Source organism: Myotis lucifugus, unplaced genomic scaffold (genome assembly GCF_000147115.1).
Source record: "Myotis lucifugus unplaced genomic scaffold, Myoluc2.0 scaffold_95, whole genome shotgun sequence".
Taxonomy (NCBI): Eukaryota; Metazoa; Chordata; class Mammalia; order Chiroptera; family Vespertilionidae; genus Myotis; species Myotis lucifugus.
In genome coordinates, this window is record NW_005871143.1 from 3,571,001 (window position 1) to 3,584,244 (window position 13,244).

General features: G+C 43.8%; 1 protein-coding gene across 1 annotated transcript in view; it reads left to right on the forward strand.

The window, feature by feature from the left end:
* The first annotated feature begins 6 nt into the window (after window positions 1-6).
* Window positions 7-13,244, forward strand: part of RANBP9 (RAN binding protein 9) — a 95,554-nt gene continuing 82,316 nt past the window's right edge. Inside the window, exon 1 of the mRNA XM_006091766.1 lies at window positions 7-61. The gene's annotated coding sequence lies outside the window, so the exon portion shown is untranslated. The remainder of the gene's footprint in view (window positions 62-13,244) is intronic.

The following is a 13,244-nucleotide window of genomic DNA, read 5'->3' on the forward strand; positions in this document are numbered from 1 at the left end:
CCCAAGGACAAGTTCAGCTACATCGGCCTGTCGCAGAACAACCTGCGGGTGCACTACAAAGGTAGGGGTCCCCGCCGCCCCGACCGCTCCCGTCCCCTCCCTCCCTCCCTCCCTCCGGGCCCGGGCGCCCTCGGAGGGGACTCGCCGCCGCGCCGCTGCCCCGAGGCGGGGATGGGGTCGTGGGGAAGGTGTGCGGGCCGGGGCCGGGGCCGGGAAGGTGAGTAACCTGCTCCTCGGCGTCACGGGGCGGTCAGCCCGGGCTGGGACTAGGACACCTCGGGGGAAGCCAGCATGACAGGACACGACTCGCTTTCTGATTTCCCCTGGAGATAAATCTTAGGGCCTGGATGGAGGAATCCATGGGCGCGGAGTTGGGTTACATTGTTCTCCAGGTGGCGTGGGTCAGGCGTTCTCTTCTTACACGGGGGGAGAGAGGCCCGGTGCCGAGGTGTAATTGCTAAGGGCGTGCAGGGGTAGACAGGGGGAGGAGTCATCAGTGGGGGATTTTGTCCAAAATTAGGCCAGAGATTAGGGGGGGACAAAGGGACGAGGGGCCCAAGTTTGCCGTCAATGTGTCTCACGGAAGGCAGCTGGGAGGGTAAGAGAGGTGAAACCTCAGGAGTCCGCGTTTTCTTCCGGGAGCAGAAATCTACCACTGCTGATTGGAAATGCCGTATATTTACGTGTTGGCATTATGTGAAGTTTGGTTGAAAACAAGGATTTTTTTTTTAATGTTATTTAGTATTTTAGAGAAAATTGGCTTGGGTTTTACACCTGCAGTTTAAAAAAAAAAGCCTTAGGCTTGTGCTTGTCTCCCTCTTCCCTCATCAGTGTCTGCTATATTAAAACAAAGCTTCATGCAGATCAGTTTTATATAAAATTATAAGTTGCAATGGGAATTTTAAAAATGTAGCCCAAATTAAGAGCATGCATCAAGTTTACTTGTGTGTGTGGTGGGGTGGGGTGGGGTGGCTGGGAGGAACAATCCAATGTATTTGCCTGGAAACAAATCCAATTTTTTAGGCCCCAAACCTGAATCTGGAGCATTTACATTCAAAGCAGCCGTATTTTGATTGGCTACAAGGGGAGGGTTTTAATCAGGTCCTAGTGACATGGATAGAGAGGGTATAAACAATTGTGGTGGTTAAATACTTAAAGTATACAGAACTGAAACTTAAGAAGAACCTTGACAAATAAGTTACTATTTAATCAGAAAGGAGAATGGGGACAAATCTACCAAATGATTTTGGCTGCAGAGAACCATGTACAAAAATAGGCCTTGTTGAATATTTCTTCTTTTTATTCATAGACCCAGAGAAAAGCTTCCCATATGTTTCTTAACTTAAATGGCTGAAAATTTTAGAATACTGGGCTTTTGTTTTTTCTTAAGTTCGGATATTTTGTTAATACCCTGTCAAGGCTACTGTTTAATTTTGTGTTTTAATTTGTATGAACAGTGCTATGTTATGAGGTGTTTACTTCTGATCTGGCCACCAGAAAGCTTTTTGTTAGACTTGACAAACTTTTTAAATGTATGGTTGATGGTTAATAATTAACTTACAAAAATCAGAAGCAGAAGATATGGAAGATTATTGAACAAAGAGTTCTAGCTTCCCTGAGTTCTGCAATCATTTGTGATTTTAGGCATGTTACAAAACAGGGCATCAGTTTCTTTCTCTGCCTGATGAGGGAGTTGAGCTGGATGACTGGGAAGGAAATTTCCAGCTCTGAATTTCCATGATATCTAAGATGTATGATTACAGTTTATTTAGCACTGTAACATGGTTTGATTAGTTTTACTAACTCCTTTTACATAAAGTTGATGATTTAGGTCAGAGAAAAGTTCATGCTTGTGTGAAATTGGTTGGCGTTTGGAATATTTATGACACTGCTGTCTCAATTATTTTTCCTGTTGGCCTCTGTATTACTTTCTATTGTGTAAGACTAAGATTCACTTTCTGGAAACTTCACTCTTTTATAATCATAAACCATTATTTCCGGAAGAACAGATTTTGTTGTTTGTCATTCTCTTGTCCCTTTCTTTCTCCCCTTTGTCTCTCTCTTCCCCCTTGATGCAAACAGTCTCTTTTTTCCCCCTTCTACTGCCTCTTCCTCTTGTCTTGTTATTTTAATATGTTGGGTGTTTTTCTTCCTGTTGTTTTTCTGTGTGCCTTCTGAGTGGATCACACCAAAAGTACTGGGCAACTCTGTCCCAGTAATAAGGGAAGGGAGAAAAGGGGAAGTGTAATAGGTTGTGGGTAAGTAAAACTTTGAAGTCCCAAAATAAGCAGAGTTGATTTTATTTAACCTATCATTGTGCTGCATTGTTTTTACCTAAGCATTTTGAGACACATTTGACATTAATAACTACTGTTCACAAAGTTTTTTTGCATATTACAGAATTTTAAAGGATTGATAATTATTTTCCAGAATGAGAATTAACCTTACCTTTGAAATAGAAATATCTTGATTTCTTTTGCTCTGACCACATTCTGTTTTTAAGAGTTTATTCTTTTAAGTTGGAATTACTGTTTTTGGTCACAGTGTGTGGCTCCTTAAGTGATCTGAAGGGATTAATATTAAACAATGCCAGACAAATAGAGTTGTTTGGATTGACGAGAAATAGGATGTGTATTCTGTACGTTAAAAAAACAACAACAAACCCACAACAAAACCTTTTGCTTAGCAGTTTTACACCAACTGTTGAAATACTCAGGTATGTTTCTTTCCTTTTTACAGTTGTCAGCTTTGAATAAATACAAATATGACAAGTTTAGACTTAAGTTATAATGATAACTTTATTCCAACTTAAAGCATTTTCATGAATTTGACAATGGCTTTGATTACCAGAAATGTTTTCAGTTACAGATTTCATTTTTCTATTTGTGAAGTTATCACTCTTTGGATATTTTATAAAGCATTTTGATAGAAGTAGATTTGGATAAGGTGGTGGAATTCTCATTTTAGATCTGAGAAAGTGGGAGCACTTAGAGGTTAGATTTTGCCAGTCACAGTTAAGCCAGGATTGAAACTTATTTTCACAGATTCTAAATGTAGCTCTTTCCACTATACTGAATTGCCTATTTCAACTTGTGTGAGATTTTTAAGTATCTCAAGTAGGTAAAATTCATTGATCACATTTAAAACTTTTTGAAGAATAGTTGACATTAAAACTACTTCTGGAGAAAAGTGTTACCTGGATCACACTAATGCCATGGAAAAGTCCAGACACCTTGATTATGCTAATTTAGGGCAGCTTAGAAGATAAGTGTAAGTTGGGAATGGTAGGAAGCAATGAAATAGTGGATTGCATTTTTAATTTAAAGCATTATTAACAGTATCTAACCAAATAGGTTGAGCTTTTGGTATGCCTAATTCCCCTCCCCCTCAATATCAACTGCCATTAGACCTAAGTTTAATTGCTTATCTGATTTCTTTCACTTCTTAAGGTTGAACAAATATCTCAATAAATATTTGCTTGCCTGCCAATACAAATGTCCTATAAGAATTATGGGGGTGATATAAAATTGCTCCTCAAAAATCAAGGAATTTAAAAACCAAACTGAGCATTTCCCAGGGTTCCCTTTGCCAGATTTTTGGGAAGTTTAGCTTTAAAAATACCAGTTGATAATTGAAAGAATCAAGTGAGTCTAATAATTACATTTGCAGTAAAATAGACAATAGTAATGATAATTCATTGAGCAGTTGCTGTTTAGCAGATACCCTGCTAGATAATCTATAATAATAAAAGGGTAATATGCTAATTAGATCGGACATCCTTCCGGACATCCTTCCTGACAAAGCTGGGGGAAGCCAGCCCGGTCCCGGGTGCCTGCAGGCGGTGGGAGGAGGGAAACCTGGGTCTGGGTGCCAGGGGAAAGCTGGTGCCGGCAGCCAGGGGAAGCAAGGCCTACTCTTGCATGAATTTTCATGCCTCGGGCCTTTAGTCTATATATATAAAACCCTACACAACTGGTCAACTGCTTGACAGGTTGCTGTGATGTGCACTGACCACCAGGGGGCAGGCGCTCAATACAGGAGCTGCCCCCTGGTGGTCAGTGCGCTCCCACAGTAGGAGCACTGCTCAGCTGACTGATGGGCGCCAGACGTTGGGCTCATGGCTGGCAAGCGCAGCTGCGCTGGCGCGAGCCTCTCCTGCCTCCATGGCAGCGCTACCAAGTGGTGGCAGAGGCGTGCGCCATAGGGCTGGCTGGGATAAGCGGGAGGCGGCGTGGCGCCTGACTCTGGCTTGGGCTCCTCCCCAGCCACCTGTCACTGTGTGCACTACTACATCCCTCAGGGGATGTCGGACTGCTGGTTTCAGCCTGATCTGCAGGGATCTGGCTGAAACTGGCAGTCCAACATTCCCCAAGGGCTTCCGGATTGTGAGAGGGCACAGGCCAGGCTGAGGGACCCCACTGGTGCACGAATCTGTTTGTGCACCGGTCCTCTAGTTTGTGTATATGCCTTGGTCTCTATTTACGTATTCTTTCATTTATTCAGCAACCTTTTAGTGAGTGTTTGTTTACATTGTGCAAGGTTCTGGGCACTCAGAGGTGCATGCAATACTGTCTTTTTATTCAAAGAGCACCAAGGACATGATGTGGTAAAGGAAGTGTTATAAAGAGCACACGTCGGAGGGCAGGAGAAGCTCTACTCAGGCTGACATTGGAAGGGATGAAGTTGGTGTCAGGGACAGCTTTTAGAGGGGATGAGGCTAGTGGTCAGTCTTAAAAGATAAGTAGTCTATAGGGGAAGGGGAGGGGCTAGGTATTACAAGTAAGAAAGCACGGAGAATTCTTGTATATGTTTGGAACTACAAGCAGTTTTGGGTGATTGGAATTTAAGTGCAACAAGAAGCAGCTGGAAAAAGATTGTGAGAGGCCTTATAGAATATTTTATTGATCTTAGATCTTATTCTGTAGGAGATGAATCATTAAAGGATTTTAAATAGGAAGTGACTGGTTCATATTTTCATTTTTGTCAGATTACACAATAATTAAAAGATAGATTCAACGGGTACAATATTGGGTATATCAAACCCATTTAGAAGACTGTTCCAGCAGACCACATCAGAAATAAGGATCTGAACTTGATCAGTGGTAGGGGTGGAGAAGAACAAACATAGTTGTAATGTTTTAAAGTAGCACTGACAGGATATAATGGGATGATGGAGAGAGAAATCAAAGTTGATGGTTGGGTTTCTGACTCTGTTAGGTTCTTGCGAGGAACCATGAATCAAATAATAATTGTAAGAAGTATCTATAATAATAAAAGGGCAAAATGCTAATTAGACCGGATGTCGTTCTGGATGTCCTTCCTGACGAAGCCGGGGCTGGAGGGAAGCCAGCTGGGTCCCGGGTGCCTGAGGGCAGCCCAGGGGAAGCCAGCCTGGGTCCCTGGTGCCTGCAGGTAGCCTGGGGGAAGCCAGCTCAGGTTTTGGGTGCCTGTGGGTGGCCCGGGGAAAGCCAGCCTGGGTTCCAGGTGCCTGCCAGCGGCCAGAGTAGAGAAGCCCGGGTCCTGGATGCTGGAGGGAAGCCGGTGCTGGCAGCCGAGGGTAGGAAGGCATAGTCTTGCATGAATTTTCATGCATCAGGCCTCTAGTTACAATATATTTGTAGATAAGTAAAAATGGAAATCTTAGCCATGTGATCTGACTTCATGGAAACCAGAAAAAGCGAAAGAAGCAAGCCTTACATAAAGAACAGGTCTTCTGGGTTAAGGTGGCTCCAGTAATCACAACAGCTGGAGTTCATGGTTTGTTACTTTATTCCCCTTCTAAAGTGACTCAGCTGCAATCACTAGTTTCTGGTTTTCTTACTTCTCTTTTTTTCTCTTGACTTATTCTTTCCTTCCTATTTCAAATTCCTGAGAGACTTACCAAGTTGGTCTTGCTAATTGTCATCATTCTTCATTGGCATAGCTTTTCATTATATGCTGTGGTGTGAATTGGTGACTTTCAATGTCAGGTGCTGACCTGTGTTGAATCAGCTGTAGGGGTGTGAGGGTAGTAACCTATACTAATAAAAGGGCAATATGCAAATTGGTCGGGATGCCCTAATGCAATGACCAAACAGCTGGCTGAGTGGGGCGAGCAGGTCGGCAAGGGGGGCAGTGAGGGGCGACCACACGACCAAACAGCAGGCTGTGTGGGGTGATCAGGCCGGCAGTGGGGGGAAGTGAGGGGCAACCAGGCCAGTAGAGGTGGGCAGTGAGGGGTGACCAGGCCGGCATCAGGGGCAGTTAGGGGCAACCAGGCTGGAAGGGGGGGCAGTGAGGAGTGCCTAGGCCAGCAGGGGGGTATGGTTAGGGGCGATCAGGCTGGCAGGCAGAGGCGGTTAGGGGTGATCAGGCTGGCGGGGGGGGGGCAGTTAGGGGCGATCAGGCAGGCAGGCAGGTGAGCAGTTAGGAGCCAGTGGTCCCGGATTGCGAGAGGGATGTCCGACTGCCTGTTTAGGCCCAATCCCAGGGATTGGGCCTAAACAGGCAGTCGGACTTCCCCCAAGGGGGCCCCGGATTAAGAGGGTGCAGGCTGGGCTGAGGGGACCCCCCCCTCCCATGCATGAATTTTGTGCAACGGGCCTCTAGGGATATATAAAACATCCTCCTAGCACAAAGGATGGTCTGGGCTCTACTTCTTTCAGTAGGGAAGTGTGTAAGGCAGATTGGCAGGTATCATTATTGCCTGGAGCTTGGGAGAGATCCAGGTCATGACTGATTTGGGAATCACCTCTTGGTAGTTGGAACTCTGGGAGTGTATGAAAGAGTAAGTGAAGTGAGAAGAGCAGTGGGTCAAAGATGGAACCCTGAGCAACACTAACATGAAAAGACTGGATGGATCCCAAGAAGGAATAGTTAAGAGGGACCTGGAAAGAGGAGTGTGGTGTCACAGAAGCTGAGCAGAGGAGTATCAGAAATGAAGTGCTCTTTAGTGTCAAATGCAACAGATAGGTTTAGTGAAATAGGCACAGAAAATTTTCCACTGAATTTGGAAATTAGATCATTGTGATCTCAGGGAGAACAGTTTGAATTGAGTGGTGGGGGAAAAAAATCAGAATAAACAGAAGGGACCAAGCAGAGAGAAAGTGAATATAGATTACTCTTGAGAAATATAGATGAGGAAAGAGGTTAGGGAGTGCCTAGAGGAGGATTGAGGTTAAATCAGATGTTTTTTAAAAAATTAATTTTTATTTTATTATTTTTTAAAAATCTTTATTCAGATTATTACAGTTGTTCCTCTTTTTCCCCCCATAGCTCCCCTCCACCCGGTTCCCACCCCACCCGCTGCCCTTACCCCCCCCCCCACTGTCCTTGTCCATAGGTGTACGATTTTTGTCCAGTGTCTTTCTGCACCCCCCACGCCCCCTTCTTTCCCCCAGAATTCTCAGTCCACTCCCTTTCTATGCCCCTGATTCTATTGTATTCACCATTCTGTTTGTCAGATTTTGGATTCACTTGATTTTTAGATTCACTTGTTGATAGATATTTATTTGTTGTCACTTTGTGGTTCATAATTTTTATCTTTACCTTTTTCTTCTTTCTCTTCTTAAAGAATACCCTTCAGCATTTCATACAATACCGTTTTGGTGGTGATGAACTCTTTTAGCTTTTTCTTATCTGTGAAGCTCTTTATCTGACCTTCAATTCTAAATGATAGCTTTGCTGGGTAGAGTAATCTTGGTTGTAGGTTCTTCCTATTCATCACTTTGAATATTTCTTGCCACTCCCTTCTGGCCTGCATAGTTTCTGTTGAGAAATCAGCTGACAGTCGTATGGGTACTCCCTTGTAGGTAACTAACTGTTTTTCTCTTGCTGCTTTTAATATTCTCTCTTTGTCTTTTGCCCTTGGCATATTTTAATGATGATGTGTCTTGGTGTGGTCCTCTTCGGATTTCTTTTGTTTGGGGTTCTTTGCACTTCCTGGACTTGTAAGTCTATTTCACCAGGTAGGGGAAGTTTTCTGTCATTATTTCTTCAAGTAGGTTTTCAATATCTTGCTCTCTTTCTTCTTCTGGCACCCCTATAATTCGGATGTTAGTATGCTTGAAGTTGTCCCAGAGGCTCCTTGCACTATCTTCGTATTTTTGTATTCTTTTTTCCTTTTGCTTTTCCGGTTGGGTATTTTTTGCTTCTTTGTATTTCAAATCTTTAACTTGATTCTTGGGATCCTCTAGTCTGCTGTTGGATCTCTGTATATTATTCTTTATTTCAGTCAGTGTATGCTTAATTTCTAGTTAGTCATTTTTCATATCCTTGAGGGTCTTACTAAATTTCTCAGAGGTTTCTAGAAGATTCTTGAGTAACCTTATAACCGTGGTTTTGAACTCTATATCCAGTAGTTTGCTTTCCTCCATTTCTTTTGTTTGTGACATGTTTCTTTGTCTCCACATTTTGGTTGCTTCCCTGTGTTGATAGAGTGGCTTTGTGTGCTAGGTGTCCTATAGGGCCCAGTGGCTTAGCCTCCCCAATTACCTGAGGTGGACACTCTTGGTGCACCCCTTTGTGGGCTGGGTGCACAGTCTTGTTGTAGTTAAGCCTTGATTGTTGTAGGTATCACTGGGAGGAATTGACCTCCAGGCCCTTTGGCTGTGAGGACCAGTTGTGTCTACAATGGGAGAACTTCTGTACTGGAGACACCCTTATGGGGCAGGACTTGCTTCAGTGGGGCTTTGGCGTTCACTGAGTCTGCCCAGGTTTTTAGGCGGAGAAAGGCCAGGCCATTCATATGCAAAAGCCTCTGCATACAGCTTGGCTGGGGTTGTAAATTGGGTGGGGCGGGGTCTTGGAATCACCAGGGTCGAGCAAAACGCAATGGCTGCCAGTCTGCTCTGCCTCAGAGAGGTCCTGGGGTCTGTGTCTCCGCGGCCCTGTGCAGGAACAATGACTGCTGCAAGCATCTCTGCGAGAAAGCCGCCCTCACGTTCCGGCCTGATGCCAGACAGTCCAGTTTCTCTCCATATGAGTCTGGGTCCCCAAATTCTCACCCGGAGCTGGAGTTCAGAGCAGTCGGGAGCTTGTATCTCCCTCCTGATTGAGAAAGACAACAACATACCCAGCTGCCAGCCCCTTGCGCGTGCACCTCCGTACCTCCCTTCCATACCACTGCACCTCCTACTGGACTCAATGCGCTTTTCTCTTTCCTTCTAGTTGTAGAATTTCCACTCAGCCAGCCTTCCTGTGGTTCTGGGTGGTATTCGTTTTGTCTTTTAGTTGTAGTTTTAATGTGGTTGTGCGTGGCAGCAAATTCAGGTGTTTACCTATGCCGCCATCTTGGTTGTCTCTAGATCTGTGGTTTTAAATAGGTCTGTGTTTCGTTTTTTTAATGACTGGCTAATAGTGGAGTTACATTGTACCTGGCAATTAGCTTCTAATGTCAGCATGTAAGATGAAAATCCACATAATCCAAAATTATCCCTAAAATCCCCTTTAGAAAGTACTGTTAGAGACTACTATATCATTTCTAAGTAAGTTTCATTTTAGTTTGTGTAGATAAAACTGAAGAGACATAAGTTAGATGACAGTAAGATGTCAGTCCAAGGTATGGCATCCCAATAAATGTATACAAAATTTAACGCATTTTAACAAATAATTACTAACTGTACTTGTTTTTATTACATTAAAAACTTTTTTTAAAAGTTCATTATGCTCACCACCAACCTCAGTGCATTATTGACAGTGATTTATACCACAGGATTATATACAGTGTGGGGCAAAAGTAGGTTTACAGGAGTTTTCTAATACATTAATGAATAATAATCCTATATAATAAAAGGGTAATATGCAAATTTACCCTAATAGCAGAATGACTGGGAATGACTGGGAATGACTGGTCACTATGACACACACACACACTGACCACCAGGGGGCAGACGCTCAATGCAGGAGCTGCCCCCTGGTGGTCAGTGCGCTCCCACAGGGGGAGCTCTGCTCAGCCACAAGCCAGGCTGCCGGTACAGCGGTGGTGGCGGGAGCCTCTCCCGCCTCCTCAGCAGCGCTAAGGATGTCTGACTTCAGCTTAGGCCTGCTCCCCGCTGGCAAGTGGACATCCCCTGAGGGCTCCCGGGCTGCCAGAGGGATGTTTGATTGCCAGCTTAGGCCCGATCTTCCGGGGAGCGGGCCTAAGCCAGCAGGTGGTCATCCCCTGAGGGGTCCCAGGCTGGTGGGCGTGGCTTAAGGCATAGCAAAGGTACAGTCAATTTGCATGTTTGTCTTTTATTAGATTAGATAGTCAAGGTAGTGTGCTCACCGAGTTCGAGTAGAGGGCTCAAAGTGAATGGTGAAAATGTGGGCTAGACACGGAGGGGAATGGGGAACAAACTCAAGATTTCTGAGTGTATTGTTGATAGCAGTGGGAGAACCCAGCTGACTTCGTAAGAGTGGGTCTTGGCAAGATTGTTGGACTTTATTCAGCAGAGGCCAAATGCTCAGAGCAGGAGTTAGGGAAGGGAGATTATAGTATTGATCTAAGGCTGTGGTTTTGCTGGTGGGGTGTGATGGAAGGATAGGCATCTGAGGAAAATCAAGGCTATTTGGGAGCTTTTAAGTGATTACCATGTAAGCCCATCCTGGGGGAGGAAAAAGGAAGATAAAAACAAACCAAGAAAGGGTCCAGGGAATTGGAATTCCTTTGATGTTGGAAAGTATAGAAATGAAGTCTTTAGAAACGGGAGATGATAGGATGGTGTGTCCTAGGGGAAAGTATAGGCATTTCTGCTGTAATGCCAAAAATGTGTTACTGGAGAAAACCCCATGTTTTCCTCAAAATTGCACTCTAAAAGTAGCAGGGCTTATAGGAAAAAGAAGGCTGTGCAGACCATTTAAAACCTGTGGAACTTTGTAACCATAGACTACAAAAATAATAGTCCTAATAAAATACAAGCCCAGTTAAATTTCCACTGGCATTTGTGCCCAATATTACACTGGCTGCTGATCTTTCACATCCTTAAGCCTCAGGGTTTCGGCTTCCTTCTTAGAGATGTGAGCACTTGACAGCTCTAATCAAAAATAAAAATCTGATTCGGGATTTAGTATTTTTCACTTTTTTTTTTTAAACAGAGGAAATACCTACCTTTAGCTATTAGAATGGCTAAAATCCAAAGAAAACCTGGCAATGCTAATTGTTGGGGAGGATGCAGAGCAACAGGAACTCTCAGACATTGCTGGTGGGAATGCAAAGTGATACCACCACTTTGAAAGATGGTTTGGCAGTTTCTAACAAAGCTAAACATAGTTTTACTATATGATCCATCATTTCAGCTCCTTGCTATTTACCCAACTGATTTGAAAACTTATGCCCACACAAACACCTGCACATGAATGTTCATAGCAGGTTTTCTCATAATTGCCCCAAACAAGCAACAAAGATGCTTTTTTTGTAGGTGAATGGATAAACTGTGGTATATCCATACAATAAAATATTATTCAGTGATAAAAAGAAATGAGCTACCCATCCATGCAAAGACACAAGGGATTTTAAGTGCATATTGCTGACTGAAAGAAGCCGGACTGAAAAGATTACATACTGTGATTTCAATTATATGACCTGGAAAAGACAAAACCATAGTTGTAGTAAAAAGATGACTGGTTGATAGGGGCTTTGAAGGAAGAAAGAAAGGGTGGGAATAGCAAAGTACAGGGGATTTTTTAGGTCAGTTAAAGTATTCTGGCCGAAACCGGTTTGGCTCAGTGGATAGAGCGTTGGCCTGCAGACTGAAGGGTCCCGGGTTCGATTGCGGTCAAGGGCATGTACCTGGGTTGCGGGCACATCCTCGGTAGGAGATGTGCAGGAGGCAGCTGATCGATGTTTCTCTCTATCGATGTTTCTAACTCTCTATCTCTCTCCCTTCCTCTCTGTAAAAAATCAATAAAATATATTTAAAAAAAAATAAAGTATTCTGTATGATATGTAATTGTGGATACCTGACACTGTATTTATTTATCAAACCCATCGAATTTTACAGGATGAAAAATGAACCTTAATGGATGCAAATTAAAAAATATTTAGAAGAAGGGGGGAAATCCCAGGATAGAATGCAGAATGTGATCACATAATCTTTTACAAATGTATGAAACAGCCTGGAGAAGGGGAAGGGAAAGGTACTGAGCTAAATAACTTTGGAAATCAGTGGGGTCTGTTAAACTAAAGGTAAAAGAAAGTAGGTGAGCCCTAGCTGGTTTGGCTCAGTGGATAGAGCGTTGGCCTGCGGACTAAAGGGTCCCAGGTTCGATTCCAGTCAAGGGCACATGCCCGGGTTGCAGGCATGATCCCCAGTAGGGGACATGCAGAAGGCAGCCGATCAATGACTCATTCTCATCATTGATGTTTCTCTCTCCCCTCCCCATCCCCTCTCTCTTCCTCTCTGAAATCAATAAAAATATATTTAAAAAAAAAATAAACTAGGTGAGTACTGAACTCTTGATAAAGTCATATTCCTTGGGGATATGAGTTAACAGTTCTGTTACTGCTACATACTAGAATTGAACAAGTAAATCAATGGATGGCAGATGATAGGAGCTAGGTTTCTTACCATTGGAGTGGAATTTTATGGATAAAAAGCAGAGGTTAGAGTGATCCATGTGATGATTAGAGTTGGAGACATCACCATGAACTCGTGTTTAATTTAATATTGACACAAATGATAACATGGAAATACAGATATGTGTATATGCAGGGGTTTAGTATAAAACACATATTTCCTTGCTCTTGTCAACGAGGACACATGAAAGTAATAATCTACACTAATAAAAGACAAACATGCAAATTGACCGTACCTTCGCTATGCCTTACGCCATGCCCACCAGCCAATCAGAGCGACTATATGCCAATTAACCCAACCAAGATGACGGCCGGCAGCCAGGGAGCTGGAGCGAGCAGGAGGCTCTGTTGCCCCAGTGATGGAGGAAGCCAAGCTTCCTGCCTGCCACGGCTGGCTCTGAGCTCCACTCAAGGCAACAAAGTTTCAATTATAGAAGATAAATAAACCCCAGTTACCTGCTTTCAGCCGGCTGTGGCCATGGAGCTGGAGCAAGCAGGAGGCTTGGGTTGCCCCTGGCGATGGAGGAAGCCAAGCTTCCCACCCACCCTGGCCAGCTCTGAGCTCCACTCAAGGCTACATAGTTTCAATTATAGAAGGTAAATAAATCCCAGAATAAAAAAAAAAGAAAAAGAAAAAAAGGAGAGGCTGGGAGCTTCCATCGCCGGGGGGCTTGGCCAGCCTGAAAACGGTCCTCAGCCCCTCACCCAG